The 12,807-nt window shown below is 55.6% G+C and overlaps 1 long non-coding RNA gene across 1 annotated transcript; it reads left to right on the top strand.

Annotated features, from left to right (window-relative positions):
• The first annotated feature begins 8,465 nt into the window (after positions 1-8,465).
• On the top strand, positions 8,466-9,733 carry LOC125941783 (uncharacterized). Its single transcript, XR_007464604.1, has 3 exons — positions 8,466-8,525; positions 8,609-8,688; positions 9,510-9,733. It is a non-coding gene; the product is annotated as an uncharacterized LOC125941783 (long non-coding RNA).
• Positions 9,734-12,807: the final 3,074 nt, after the last annotated feature.

The following is a 12,807-nucleotide window of genomic DNA, read 5'->3' on the forward strand; positions in this document are numbered from 1 at the left end:
CCGCTTTCGCCTTTCCGCCCGCTTGGCCTTTCCGCCCGCTTGCCGCTTCCCAAGTGTGAAGTAGGCTTAGTCCGCGCGAGAAACGTCTCTGTTTGTGATTGCGCCACTACGGAAGGCTGGAATTACTGTTGTGTTGTTGAATCCCAAACCAGCAATTACGGAAGGCTGGTAGTTGCTGTTTTGTTTGGAATCCCAAACCAGCAATGTACACACGAAGGGGTTGATGACAGCAGTGGAATTCCACCGACTCGCCACAGAATGGACCAAACAGACAGCCGACAAGCATGAATTACTGCTGTGCGCAGTACAGCGTAAGTAAACTCTTGTTGCAGGCGCTGACAGTTCTCGTCATTGATTTTGTGCACTATGCACTGAACAAGACCGGAGTTCATTCCTGCATCACTAGCACACCAATCAGTCGAGATTCTGTGAAGTACAAGGCCGCTTCCTGTTTTGCACCGGCGTAAGTGAAGCAGAAATGAGTTGCACGCACTACTTAAAATGCGTACACATACCATATCTATGCGTGCGGTGAAATATTCTGTACAATTCTGAATCTGTTGACGTAAAGGCAATGACGGCTGCACGCTCGCACACAGCGGAAGACACAGCGGCCCACGCACTTGCCGCAGGAAATTCACCCAGTGGTATGAGGGAGCAGGGCGACGGAAGCTTCGAAAAAAAGCCTTACGCGTTTTTGCGCGTATTTAAGTTTTCTAGCGCAAAGACGCAGCGGACAAGCTATTGCTATGGGGTAGGTATAGCCAGTCACACGTGCATTTTCACGCGCATAGCCGTCCTTGACTTGTGAAACTCACTTCGCCCCAACGAGGACGACGCCATCTACGCTTAACGGAAATTACAATTAATGATGTTCTTCTCCGATCGCACGGGTCGTCTCAATGATTCGTTTTCGAAGACTGGTCCATTCAGTGGGCTGTCCCATGTCTGTGATATACATGTATAGAGTCTGCTTAAACTACCGATATTTATTATCGATCACGTGACGTAGAGGAAAGCAGAAGCTTGCCCCCCCCCCCCGGTCGGCCGGTGACCCCCCCCCCCCGAAAAAATTTCTGGCTACGCCCCTGCCTCTAGCGACGCCAATTTCACGGTCGAGCAGTAAGTGATGATCGCCCTCGATGACGCCATCCATGTCTGCAGACATTCGGTACCGACGGAAATCATTACGCTTGAGCGAGGCGGAACGGTGACTTGTTCTTCAAGCACATTCAAGGCATGGTAACTGATGCTTGCGTCCGGCGGTATCGCTTTGGGTGTGAAAGCGTTATCGACTCGGACCTTAAGTTGATGACTTCACCATGTTGGTGTAGAAAGTCCAAGCCTAGGAGACGTTCCTGGAGCAGTGCTGCAGGATTACGAAGCTCGCGGGTAAGTGCGGTTGTTTACCGTGACTCGCGCTGTGCAGATTTCAGCCAGCGTTATTAGGTGACCTCCCGCTGTCCGTATATCGGGTCCTTGCCAGGCCGTCTTCACCTTCTTTACTTGGCGGCGAACGCGCCACTGAAAACTGAATAGTCGGCGCCAGTGTCGACGAGAGCGGTGACGTTATGACCATCGATGAGCACGTCTAGATCGGTAGACCGCGTCTGGCGTTGCGGTTAATTCGTGGCGTCGGATCACGGCTTTTGTCGGCTTGCTCTACTGCTGCTACGTCGCGTCGGAAGGTCTTCGTTCGGCGGCGATGTGTTGTCAAGGCTGTTGCTAGGCGGCGTGCTGATATCTCGTCGTGATGATTCGCGAATCGTCGTCGTCGGCGGCGGCGAAGGATCTTCGGTATTGCGTCGTACAGCAACCGCACATCAATCGGTTGCTGCTGCTTTTAGTTTCCCGGGTATGGGCTGGGAGATCGGCCCCGGTGGGACCGTTGTACTGACGTGTGATGCGGCGAGATGTAGCGGCCTGGTGACGGCGAGCGTGAGGATCGTCGTGGTGCCACTGGGCTCCGGCGAGGTAGTCGGCGATGTCGCGCGGTCGTTCACCTCGATCGGGACGCGGCGCGTTGACGGGAAACCCTCGTAGGCCCATCTCGCGGTATGGGCATCGGCGGTAGACATGGCCGGCTTCCCCGCAGTGATAGCAGAGCGGGCGGTGGTCGGGGCGCGCCAAATGTCCGTCTTCCTCTGGTAGCTGTGCTGGGCGACGGGTGGGCGTGCTGGCGGCGGCGGTGGTGGACGACGGAACTGCGGCGTTACGGGGCCCTGGCGCGAGCGCGGAGGGGGGGGGGGGGGGCTTGACGACGAGTGACGGCGGCGTAGGTCAGCGCTTCGGCTGGGGTTGCGGCGATTGTGGCTGCACATCGGGAACTCCAAGTGAGCGCTGTGAACTTCGCTTTGATGACGTCGGCGATAGATGCCACGTGAGGCTGCGACCTGGAAAGCGCTTATGCAGCTCCTCGCGAACGACCGCTCTGATGGTCTCGCGCATGTCGTCGGCGCTAGCGCTTCAGCGTCGGCGTAGTTGGTCAGGGCACGGCGGTTGTATTGCCTGACGCGCACTTCAAGCGTCTTCTCGATCGTTGTAGCCTCGGAAAGAAATTCGGCGACAGTCTTGGGGGGTTGCGCATCAATCCAGTGAATAGATGCTCTTTGACGCCCCGCACAAGAACCGAACTTTCTTTCCTCAGACATATCGGGGTCGGCGTGGCGGAAGAGGCGAATCATCTCCTCGTGAAGATCGCGATGTTCTCGTTCGGCAATTGCACTCTGGTTTCTAATAAAACTTCGGCCCTTTCTTTTCGCACGACATTCGTGAAAGTCCTCACGAAGTTCTCACGAAATAGTTCCCACGTCACCAGGGTGGTCTCTCTGTTCTCAAACCAGGTCCGAGCAGCATCATCCACTGAAAAATAAACATGGCGCAGCTTGTCGTCGTCGCTCCATTTGTTGAACGTCGCGGTCCTCTCGTATGTCTCAGCCAGGTTCAGGGTTCAGCGGATGATCCACGAAAGTCGGTGGCTCCCGAGGTTGCTGCAGACGAAGGGGGGAATCTGGTGCTGCCATTTGGTCGTTGACTTGGCCTTGATTGCAGTGGTCTTTTCGGGAAGAAGTCCGAACTCCGGCACAAGTCCTTGCTGCCTACGGCTAGCTCGCTGGTCCTTGGCGACGTTGGTCTCGTCCTCCTGTTCGGGCTTGGGTCACGGCTTTGCGGGGCGTTCGGTACATGAACGGACTAGCACCTCCACCAGATGTCACGTAGTAGTGACGGTAGAGAAAACAGTCGCAAAACTGTGTATGACGAAACTGGTTGTTATTGGGCGAACCTGTGCCCACAAAAGCAAGCTACACTCAAAGCACAACGATAGCCCAATGACGAAAGCCCAATGAATAATATACACGGTCTATGTTAAGTGGAATTGGAATAAAAAAAAAAGTTGTCGCAGTTTCACCTGAAAGGTGAAGCATCAATTGTGATAGCAAATTTGAAGAGAGCTATACGGAGTAATGATAGCAGCTTATCAGCTGTATAAACTTGGACATGCAGCAGCACCGGCAACACGCACAACTGTTGTCGACGCGTCGGCGTTTTGCCCGCGTTCGCTCAAAATGCGTGCGGCGTTGGTGACTGTTGCCGGAGCCTCTGATATAAATAGGCACTTGGTGCCGCAGCTAAACGTCGCCTCCCTTCCCTCCCCCCCCCACGGCCTTTCGTGCGTCGGAAGAAGGCACGTTTGCTCTACATATATGGTGATTGTAGAGGAGGAAAGAGACGCCTACTTCTGCAGCCCTTAAGGGAGCACAGAGTAGAACGCTTGTTTGTTCGCCGTGCGTTCGCTCCCCGTGAAAGCGCGCGTCCCTCGCGCCATTTCACTCGCACATACAACGTTCGGCGCGCGGTGACCATTTCATCTCCATGACGTCATACGGAACCTCATGGCGACGGCGACGGCGACGCCGACGGCAGAATCTGCTTTTGAGTGTCCATATAATTGCTATCGCAATAAAAGGCATTTGCTCAGGTTTTCATCAGTAAACTGTGGTAGTGATGCTCTATTCAAGATAGACGCCTGCCTTCGTCCGCTTAATAAATTCCCATTTGATAGAGTTTTTACATAGCTGATGTGCATTCTCATCTTAATTTCTAGCCATGAACAGCCACTTTGTTCTAGTGCATTGCATATCGCAAGCTTGCGCCGTTTCATTTCTTAATTTATATCGCGGCACATTGAATTCGCGCAACGATGATTGAACGGTTTTCTGAGTGTGAATGGAATCAGCGATAAGCATGAAATACATTTTCTGGTGCACTCACTATTTTCTTCTGATCGAGGGGTAGCACGTGGGCTAACACTTTCATTGTTTTATGCTTGGATGAACGGCTAGACCGACGAAACAAATTGTGCGTGCCTGGGTAACTTCAGTGGGTATTGAGTGCTGCCCGATTGATCCGTGTTTCACGTCATCCACGCCCTGCACAAGGAACCTTCATGTTAGCGAAGCATGGTACACTTATCACTTTAATGTGAATAACGACTTTTTTCGCGCTTTGAGATTTACTCACTCCACTATGAACAAAATTTAGCGGAGGCAGAGGAATGCCAAGCCGCCGGCGCCGCTAAGCTGGGACCGCTGGCCGCGGCGCCATCTATCTGCTCGCAGAAGAACTACTCGGTGCGCCCGCGCGCGGCCGAACATATCTGGAGCCCGCTCGCGCCCAGTGTCAACACCTAAATATTCTTCCACCGTGATTAATACGCAATAAACCACTTCCAATGCGCGGCTGCTATGGTCGCTGCGGTCGGCTGCACTGCGGCCGCCGCGGGGTGCCGCCACGAGTCCACTCGCTGCTCGCTGTGGACGACTGCGTTTGGATTACGTTTAGTGCGTCGTAGGCACCAAAATCTCAAGTCCTGGTTCTACGTTAACACATATGAAATTGAACTGCGCGTCACGCTGACACTTCGAAGGCAGATCGTGTGGCCCCGCCCCACTCCTCCGTAGCCATCGCAGTGCAAGGCATTGAAGCAGGAAGGGAGCACAGCGCAGGCCGTCTTTGATTGCCAATAACTCCGCTTCTGCTGAACGCATTGAAGTACTTTTTGTGGCAAAGTATTCTGAACAGCCTATTTTCACTTCAATCTCTTTCTACACTTTCATAAAGAGTAGGTGAGGGCCCCTGTAACATCTACAGTGCACGAACGTAAGGCAGGACGACGTTGTTTATCTACTTGCACAACTTTGCAAACAGGGTTGTTGATTGTAGGTGACTTCAATGCCTTCTATCCGGCCATGGATTTTACGCAAACGCAAACACACAAGACCGCCGACTTGCTAAAGCTCTCTCAGTTCGTCGCAAGACCATGCTGACGGAACCTGATTAACCCACTCGATTAGGTAATAACGTCATCAGGGACACATGTCCCGATCTCACGATAGTCAGAGAGGTTAGTCACCACTGTTGGTGCAACGTCATGGTTAATCTGGGCAGCGATCATCATCATACTAGCTACAGAACTTCCGGTAGCAGCCACGCGCGCCCCAGAACGCATCATAAACATAACAAAGTGGGAGGCATTTAGGCGTAACCGAACATCCACTAACCTTCAGCAGTCGACTCTCCGTCCCTTGAGACTTGGATCAAGCAGCTCCAGTCCGATTTGAAAACAGCAATGAAATGCATCACTGCGACTACGGAGACGCCGAATGGGGATAGGCATCTGCTGCGCTATGGGACGGCCACAGAGGCTTGACACGGCGGTAGCGGCGGCTGAAGCATAACCGAAAACTTCGTCTCCGCATTGCCTGCCTATCTGTTGAGGTATATGACTACGCGAACACCCTCACTAGGAACAATTGGCGATCGCCTAAACGGCACACTAAGCACACCTTGAACGTGATGTATACTCCGCGCTCTTAAATCCCCCGCAAACAAAAACACACACTGCTAACACACTCCGCACCAACTACAAATCAGGGTTTGACGATACCACCCTGCTGCGCACCTTACAGCGACGCCACATAAACAAGGGTGCCTGTCACGCTTACCGCGATAAACCGCATGTACACAATACACTCCTAGATGACATTAGAGAAGCAGAGGTTAGGCGGCCTTGCAGAACATTAAGCGTATAATGAAGAGAATGACATCCCGGGCTGAGCGATCATCATCACGAGGAAAAGGCACGAGATACGAGATCGGCGCCTCGAACACCACCATCTTGTTCTCCCTGCGTACTATTCCGAGCTACCGCCTGTTGTTGGACTCGCCCAATCAGAACATTTTAAACTCTTTACATTTGGTGGAAGTGCTGTACGCACATCGCCGGCACCCTGGAACTCCGATCCCACACGTTGCACTCGACTATGGACTCTGACGCTACCCAACCACGGAACCTCTCCGGCCGCGATTTGCCCCGGTCCGGTTCGCCAGCGAGACCCCCAGGATTTTTGGGTACGGAAGACCAGGACGTCGAGGACTGGCTGTCATCCTACGAAAAAGTAGTGGGCCCAACAAGTGCGATGACGCTGCTAAGTTGAGTACCGCGAACGTTTACCTGGCTGGCATGGCGAAGCTGTGGTATACGAACCACGAATCTGAATACGAGAACTGGTCCACTTCAGGTAGGCAATATCGGCCGTTTTCCGTCGCCCTGCCGTGCGGAAGTTACGCGCCAAACAACGCTGCGCACACGGGCACGGAACCTAATGAAAACTTTACCGCCTAATATATTGAGGACGTAATAATCGATCTCTGCAGGCGCGTCGATGCCTCAATGAGCGAAAGTGCCAAAATACAGCATATTATGAAGGGTGTCGATGACGATGTCTTTCAAATGTTTCTTGCGAAGTCTCCTGGCACTGTGTCAGAAGTGATGATGATATGTGGTGTTTTGTGGCGCAAGGGCCAGGTATGGCCAAAGAGCGCCATGACTGTAATGTTGTGTTAAGCGCTGATTGATTAGTTGCGATGATAGGATGTAAAATGGCTGTAAAGTGGCCTAAAATCAATCGCTATCGTAGTAGCGTAAAACGATATATAGTATAAATTATGATAGTCATATGTGGAGTGGTCTATGGGTACAGTACGAATGACAAGTGATCATGAGGCTAAATGCAAGAGAATGAAAATAGCACGTAGGCCTCCTTAAGGCCTTTGAGCCCAAAGGCTGAGCCAGGTGCTTTCTTTAACGCAGCTACCGCTGCAGAAGAAACCCTGTTAAGAGGCCGTGCTACGGATTGCCTGGGGCTATAACATGAAAACTGTGTACATCTTTTAAGAATTCCAACAACGATTGATATTTAAACAGAGGTTCTATACCTAAGATCATTAGAGGATGAAGTGGAATTTGCTGCCGGTGTGGTAATGGAAAATGTTTTTTTTTTCGATTAGCGTTCAAGCAGGCATTGCAGAGGATGCGAAGCACGGTAAGTGGCTCATCACATTTATCACACGTGGGTGAATCACCACCGGAGAAGAGGTAAGCGTGTGTACTGTATGTGTGTCCTATCCTAAGTCTGCAAAGTGTTACTTCTGTGCGGCGGTTCTTTGATACCGGCGCCAGTTGCCAAGATGCGGCTTGATAACATGCAGTTTATTTTCTTGTTGCTCTACCCCACAACCGCTGCCAATAAGCCCTCAGCTTTTTCTTTAGGGTGGGCTTGAGGTCCATTACAGGGACAGGTCGGAAAGAGTTGGAAACGTTTCGCGTGGACGGATGTGGCTAGTGGTCAGCCAACATGTTACCTTTATCTTTCGGTGCCCGGCACCCAGCATACTACGATATGTTCCTTGGACGCATAGGTGGTGCATAGTGCAGAGTAAGGGATAGAATTCAGGGTTTTTATATTTTTGACAGTTTTAAAGCGTTTACGACGCTCAATGAGTCTGTGTTTATAACTGCCTTGGGATATTAGATTCTTTAATGTGTTTAACGACGGCCAAATATCGCGCGGGCTCTGCTGTGTGAAAATACTTGTGTTAGAGTGCAGAAACACGGCATCCGAAAAGGACGGAATGACCGCTGCGTAAGACACGCGGGTATTACACTTCGATGCATCTGTAAAAAATCAGGATAGGAGGTTTGTGCTGTAGTTCGAGGAAGTACATTCGTGCCCGCGTAAAATGTAGCCCAATCTGGCTATTATTAGCCCTATCTGGCAACCCTAGACGTGGCAGCGGGCACAGCCAAGCAGTAGCAGCAGTGAGGGCGCCTGGGGAGCATGCGCCAGCCATCGTGTAGTCGAGGTGAGGCGTGGCAGCGAACCACAGCCAAGCAGCAGCAGTGAGGGCGCCTGGGAGCGTGCTTCAGCAATCGTGTAGTCGAGGTGAGACTTGGCAGCGGGCACAGCCAAGTAGCAGCAGTGAGGGCGCCTGGGGTAGCGTGCGTCATCCATAGTGTAGTCGAGGTGAGACGTGGCAGCGGGCACAGCCAAGCAGCAACAGTGAGGGTGCCTGGAGCGTGCGTCAGCCATCGGTAGTCGAGGGGAGAGACGTGGCAGCGGGCACAGCCAAGCAGCAGCAGTGAGGGCGCCTGGGGGGCGTGCGTCAGCCATCGTGTAGTCGAGGTTAGACGTGGCAGCGGGCGCCGCCAAGTAGCAGCAGCAGTGAGGGCGCCTGGGGAGCGTGCGCCAGCCATCGTGTAGTCGAGGTGAGACGTGGCAGCGAGCACAGCCAAGCAGCAGCAGTGAGGGCGCCTGGGGAGCGTGCGTCAGCCATCGTGTAGTCGAGGTGAGACGTGGCAGTGGGCACAGCCAAGCAGCACCAGCAGTGAGGGCGCCTGGGGAGCGTGCGTCAGCCATCGTGTAGTCGAGGTGAGACGTGGAAGCGGGCACAGCCAAGCATCAGCAGCAGTGAGGGCGCCTGGGGAGCGTGCGCCAGCCATCGTGTAGACGAGGTGAGACGTGGCAGCGGGCACAGCCAAACAGCAGCAGCAGCAGTGAGGATGCCTGGGGAGCACGCGTCAGCGGTCGTGTAGTCGAGGTTAGACGTGGCAGCGGGCACAGCCAAGCAGCAGCAGCAGTGATGATGCCTGGGGAGCGTGCGTCAGCCTTCGTGTAGTCGAGGTGAGACGTGGCAGCGGGCACAGCCTAGCAGCAGCAGTGAGGGCGCCTGGGGAGCGTGCGTCAGCTATCGTGTAGTCGAGGTTAGACGTGGCAGCGGGCACAGCCAAGCAGCAGAAGCAGTGAGGGCGCCTGGGGAGCGTGCGTCAGCCATCGTGTAGTCGAGTAGAGACGTGGCAGCTGGCACAGCCAAGCAGCAGCTGCCGTGAGGGCGCCTGGGGAGCGTGCGTCAGCCATCGTGTAGTCGAGGTGAGACGTGGAAGCGGGCACAGCCAAGCAGCAGCAGCAGTCAGGACGCCTGGGGAGCGTGCGTCAGCCATCGTGTAGTCGAGGTGAGACGTGGAAGCGGGCACAGCCAAGCAGCAACAGTGAGGATGCCTGGGGAGCGTGCGTCAGCCATCGTGTATTCGAGGTGAGACGTGGCAGTGGGCACAGCCAAGCAGCAGTGAGGGCGCCTGGGGAGCGTGCGTCAGCCATCGTGTAGTCGAGGTGAGACGTGGCAACGGGCACAGCCAAGCAGCAGCAGCAGTGAGGGCGCCTGGGGAGCGTGCGTCAGCCATCGTGTAGTCGAGGTGAGACGTGGCAGCGAGCACAGCCAAGCAGCAGCAGTGAGGGCGCCTGGGGAGCGTGCGTCAGCCATCGTGTAGTCGAGGTGAGACGTGGCAGCGGGCACAGCCAAGTAGCAGTAGTGAGGGCGCCTGGGGAGCGTGCGTCAGCCAACGTGTAGTCGGGGCTAGACGTTGCAGCAGGCACAGCCAAGCAGCAGAAGCAGTGAGGGCGCCTGGGGAGCGTGCGCCAGCCATCGTGTAGACGAGGTGAGACGTGGCAGCGGGCACAGCCAAACAGCAGCAGCAGTGAGGGTGCCTGGGGAGCATGCGTCCACCATCGTGTGGTCGAGGTGAGATGTGGCAGCGGGCACAGCCAAGCAGCAGTGAGGGTGCCTGTAGAGCGAGCGTCATCCATCGTGTAGTCGAGGTGAGACGCGGCAGCGGGCACAGCCAAGTAGCAGTAGTGAGGGCGCCTGGGGAGCGTGCGTCAGCCAACGTGTAGTCGAGGCTAGACGTGGCAGCAGGCACAGCCAAGCAGCAGAAGCAGTGAGGGCGCCTGGGGAGCTTGCGTCAGCCATCGTGTAGTCTAGGTGAGATGTGGCAGCGGGCACAGCCAAGCAGCAGCAGCAGTGAGGGCGCCTGGGGAGCGTGCGTCAGCCATCGTGTAGTCGAGGTGAGACGTGGCAGCGGGCACAGCCAAGCAGCAGTGAGGGTACCTGTAGAGCGTGCGTCATCCATCATGTAGTCGAGGTGAGATGTGGCAGCGGGCACAGCCAAGCAGCAACAGTGAGGATGCCTGGGGAGCGTGCGTCAGCCATCGTGTATTCGAGGTGAGACTGACAACGGGCACAGCCAAGCAGCAGTGAGGGTGCCTGTAGAGTGTGCGTCATCCATCGTGTAGTCGAGGTGAGAAGTGGCAGCGGGCACAGCCAAGCAGCAACAGTGAGGGTGCCTGGGGAGCGTGTGTCAGCCATCGTGTAGTCGAGGTGAGACGTGGCAACGGGCACAGCCAAGCAGCAGTGAGGGTGCCTGTAGAGCGTGCGTCATCCATCGTGTAGTCGAGGTGAGACGTGGCAGTGGGCAAAGGCAAGCAGCCTGGGGAGCGTGCGTCAGCCATTGTGTAGTCGAGGTGAGACGTGGCAACGGGCACAGCCAAGCTGCAGTGAGGGTGCCTGGGGAGCGTGCGTCAGCAATCGTGTAGTCGAGGTGAGACGTGGCAGCAGGCACAGCCAAGCAGCAGTGAGGGTGCCTGTAGAGCGTGAGTCATCCATCATGTAGCCGAGGTGAGACGTGGCAGCGGGCAAAGCCAAGCAGCAGCAGAAGTGAGGGCACCTGGGGAGCTTGCGTCAGCAATCGTGTAGTCGAGGTGAGACATGGCAGTGGGCACAGCCAAGCAGCAGCAGCAGTGAGGGCGCCTGGGGAGCGTGCGCCAGCCACCGTGTAGTCGAGGTGAGACGTGGCAGCGAGCACAGCCAAGCAGCAGCAGTGAGGGCGCCTGGGGGCGTGCGTCAGCCATCGTGTAGTCGAGGTGAGACGTGGCAGCGGGCACAGCCAAGCAGCAGAAGCAGTGAGGGCGCCTGGGAAGCGTGCTTCAGCTATTGTGTAGTCGAGGTTAGACGTGGCAGCGGGCACAGCCAAGCAGCAGCAGCAGTGAGGGCGCCTGGGGAGCGTGCGTCAGCCATCGTGTAGTCGAGGTGAGACGTGGCAGCAGGCACAGCGAAACAGCAGCAGCAGTGAGGGTGCCTGGGGAGCATGCGTCCGCCATCGTGTGGTCGAGGTGAGACGTGGCAGCGGGCACAGCCAAGCAGCAGTGAGGGTGCCTGTAGAGCGAGCGTCATCCATCGTGTAGTCGAGGTGAGACGTGGCAGCGGGCACAGCCAAGCAGCAGAAGCAGTGAGGGCGCCTGGGAAGCGTGCTTCAGCTATTGTGTAGTCGAGGTTAGACGTGGCAGCGGGCACAGCCAAGCAGCAGCAGCAGTGAGGGCGCCTGGGGAGCGTGCGTCAGCCATCGTGTAGTCGAGGTGAGACGTGTGTCATGAGTGAGTAGACAGCGTCAACGCACTGCGTAGGAGCGTCTGCTCCAATTAAACACCATCGAGTCGCCGACAAAGACGACGATGTTGGCGGGCGGTGGCACGAGCGACCAGACGAGGGGGAAAGAGAATCGACCAATCAGTGGTCGACACGAAACCACAGGCTGTGGTACGAGGAACGAGGAAGAAGAGACTGGGACGCTCGAAGAGAGATCGCTCGGAGACGGGGTGCAAGGATCGCTGGTGTCGAGGTCGGTGTCGTCGGGGTCCAGACCCGAACCCGAGAGCCTCAACAGAACCAGCATGGCCCCGGTTGTCCCTGGAGGGATCCACCGAGCGTAAGGCCCGGTTATTCCTGCGGCAGCTGCTGCTGCCGGCGTTCGTGTTCCTGCTGGCGTTCCTGCTCCTCTTGCTGTTCTTGCTGGCGTGCCTGTTCCGGTTGGCGTTCCTGTTGCTGTTCCTGCTGGCGTGCCCGTTCCGGTTGGCGTTCCTGTTGCTGGTCCTGAGCTGCCGTGCGGAGAGCAGAGGTCACCTGGGGGTGACCAGAGGCCTGGAACGACGCTGACGAGAGGCGCCAGGGCGAAGCCGCGAACCAGGGAACCCGTACGGGCGCCGCTCAGCTACAGCGGTCGGACTTGGTCGGTCTTCGACTCCGACAACCTTGGACTCGGACGTCCGGGTTGGCTCTACCGTGCGTCCGCGTCCCTCGCATGCCACTGCCCGCCACGTCACTACTGCCGTCAACGCAAGTGCTAGTGCACGCCGTCAACGCAAGTGCCCGAGTAACTAAGACTCGATGATTTTTGTTTCTTTGTTTTGATTGAGACTCTTCTCGCGTGGACTAACGGGGTTAATTGTACTTTTGGTTTTTATGTACTTTCTGTGTTCTGTTTAGTTTTTATTTCTTTTCCTCCCTTTCCTTGCGTTGAATATTAAGTTTGTTTTGAAAAAGAAAATGGCTTTGTCTTTCCTGAACGGAGGCTCTGCCTCAGTGTAACAATTCACTCCCGAAGAACCTGACATCACAAAATTGGCGTCCGCTAGGACAGGACAAGACAAAGCCATTTCTTCCAGTTATCATTACCGTGTAGTCATCGAGATGAGTTTGTCAGAGCTTACGGCGTTGGGCGAGCGTATGGGTCTGCAGGGCACGGAATTGCGAAAGTGGGTAGATGAGAAAGCCGACAGGGCGCAGGAGGAGGCTGCC

The sequence above is a fragment of the Dermacentor silvarum genome, unplaced genomic scaffold (genome assembly GCF_013339745.2).
Source record: "Dermacentor silvarum isolate Dsil-2018 unplaced genomic scaffold, BIME_Dsil_1.4 Seq2921, whole genome shotgun sequence".
NCBI classification, from domain to species: domain Eukaryota; kingdom Metazoa; phylum Arthropoda; class Arachnida; order Ixodida; family Ixodidae; genus Dermacentor; species Dermacentor silvarum.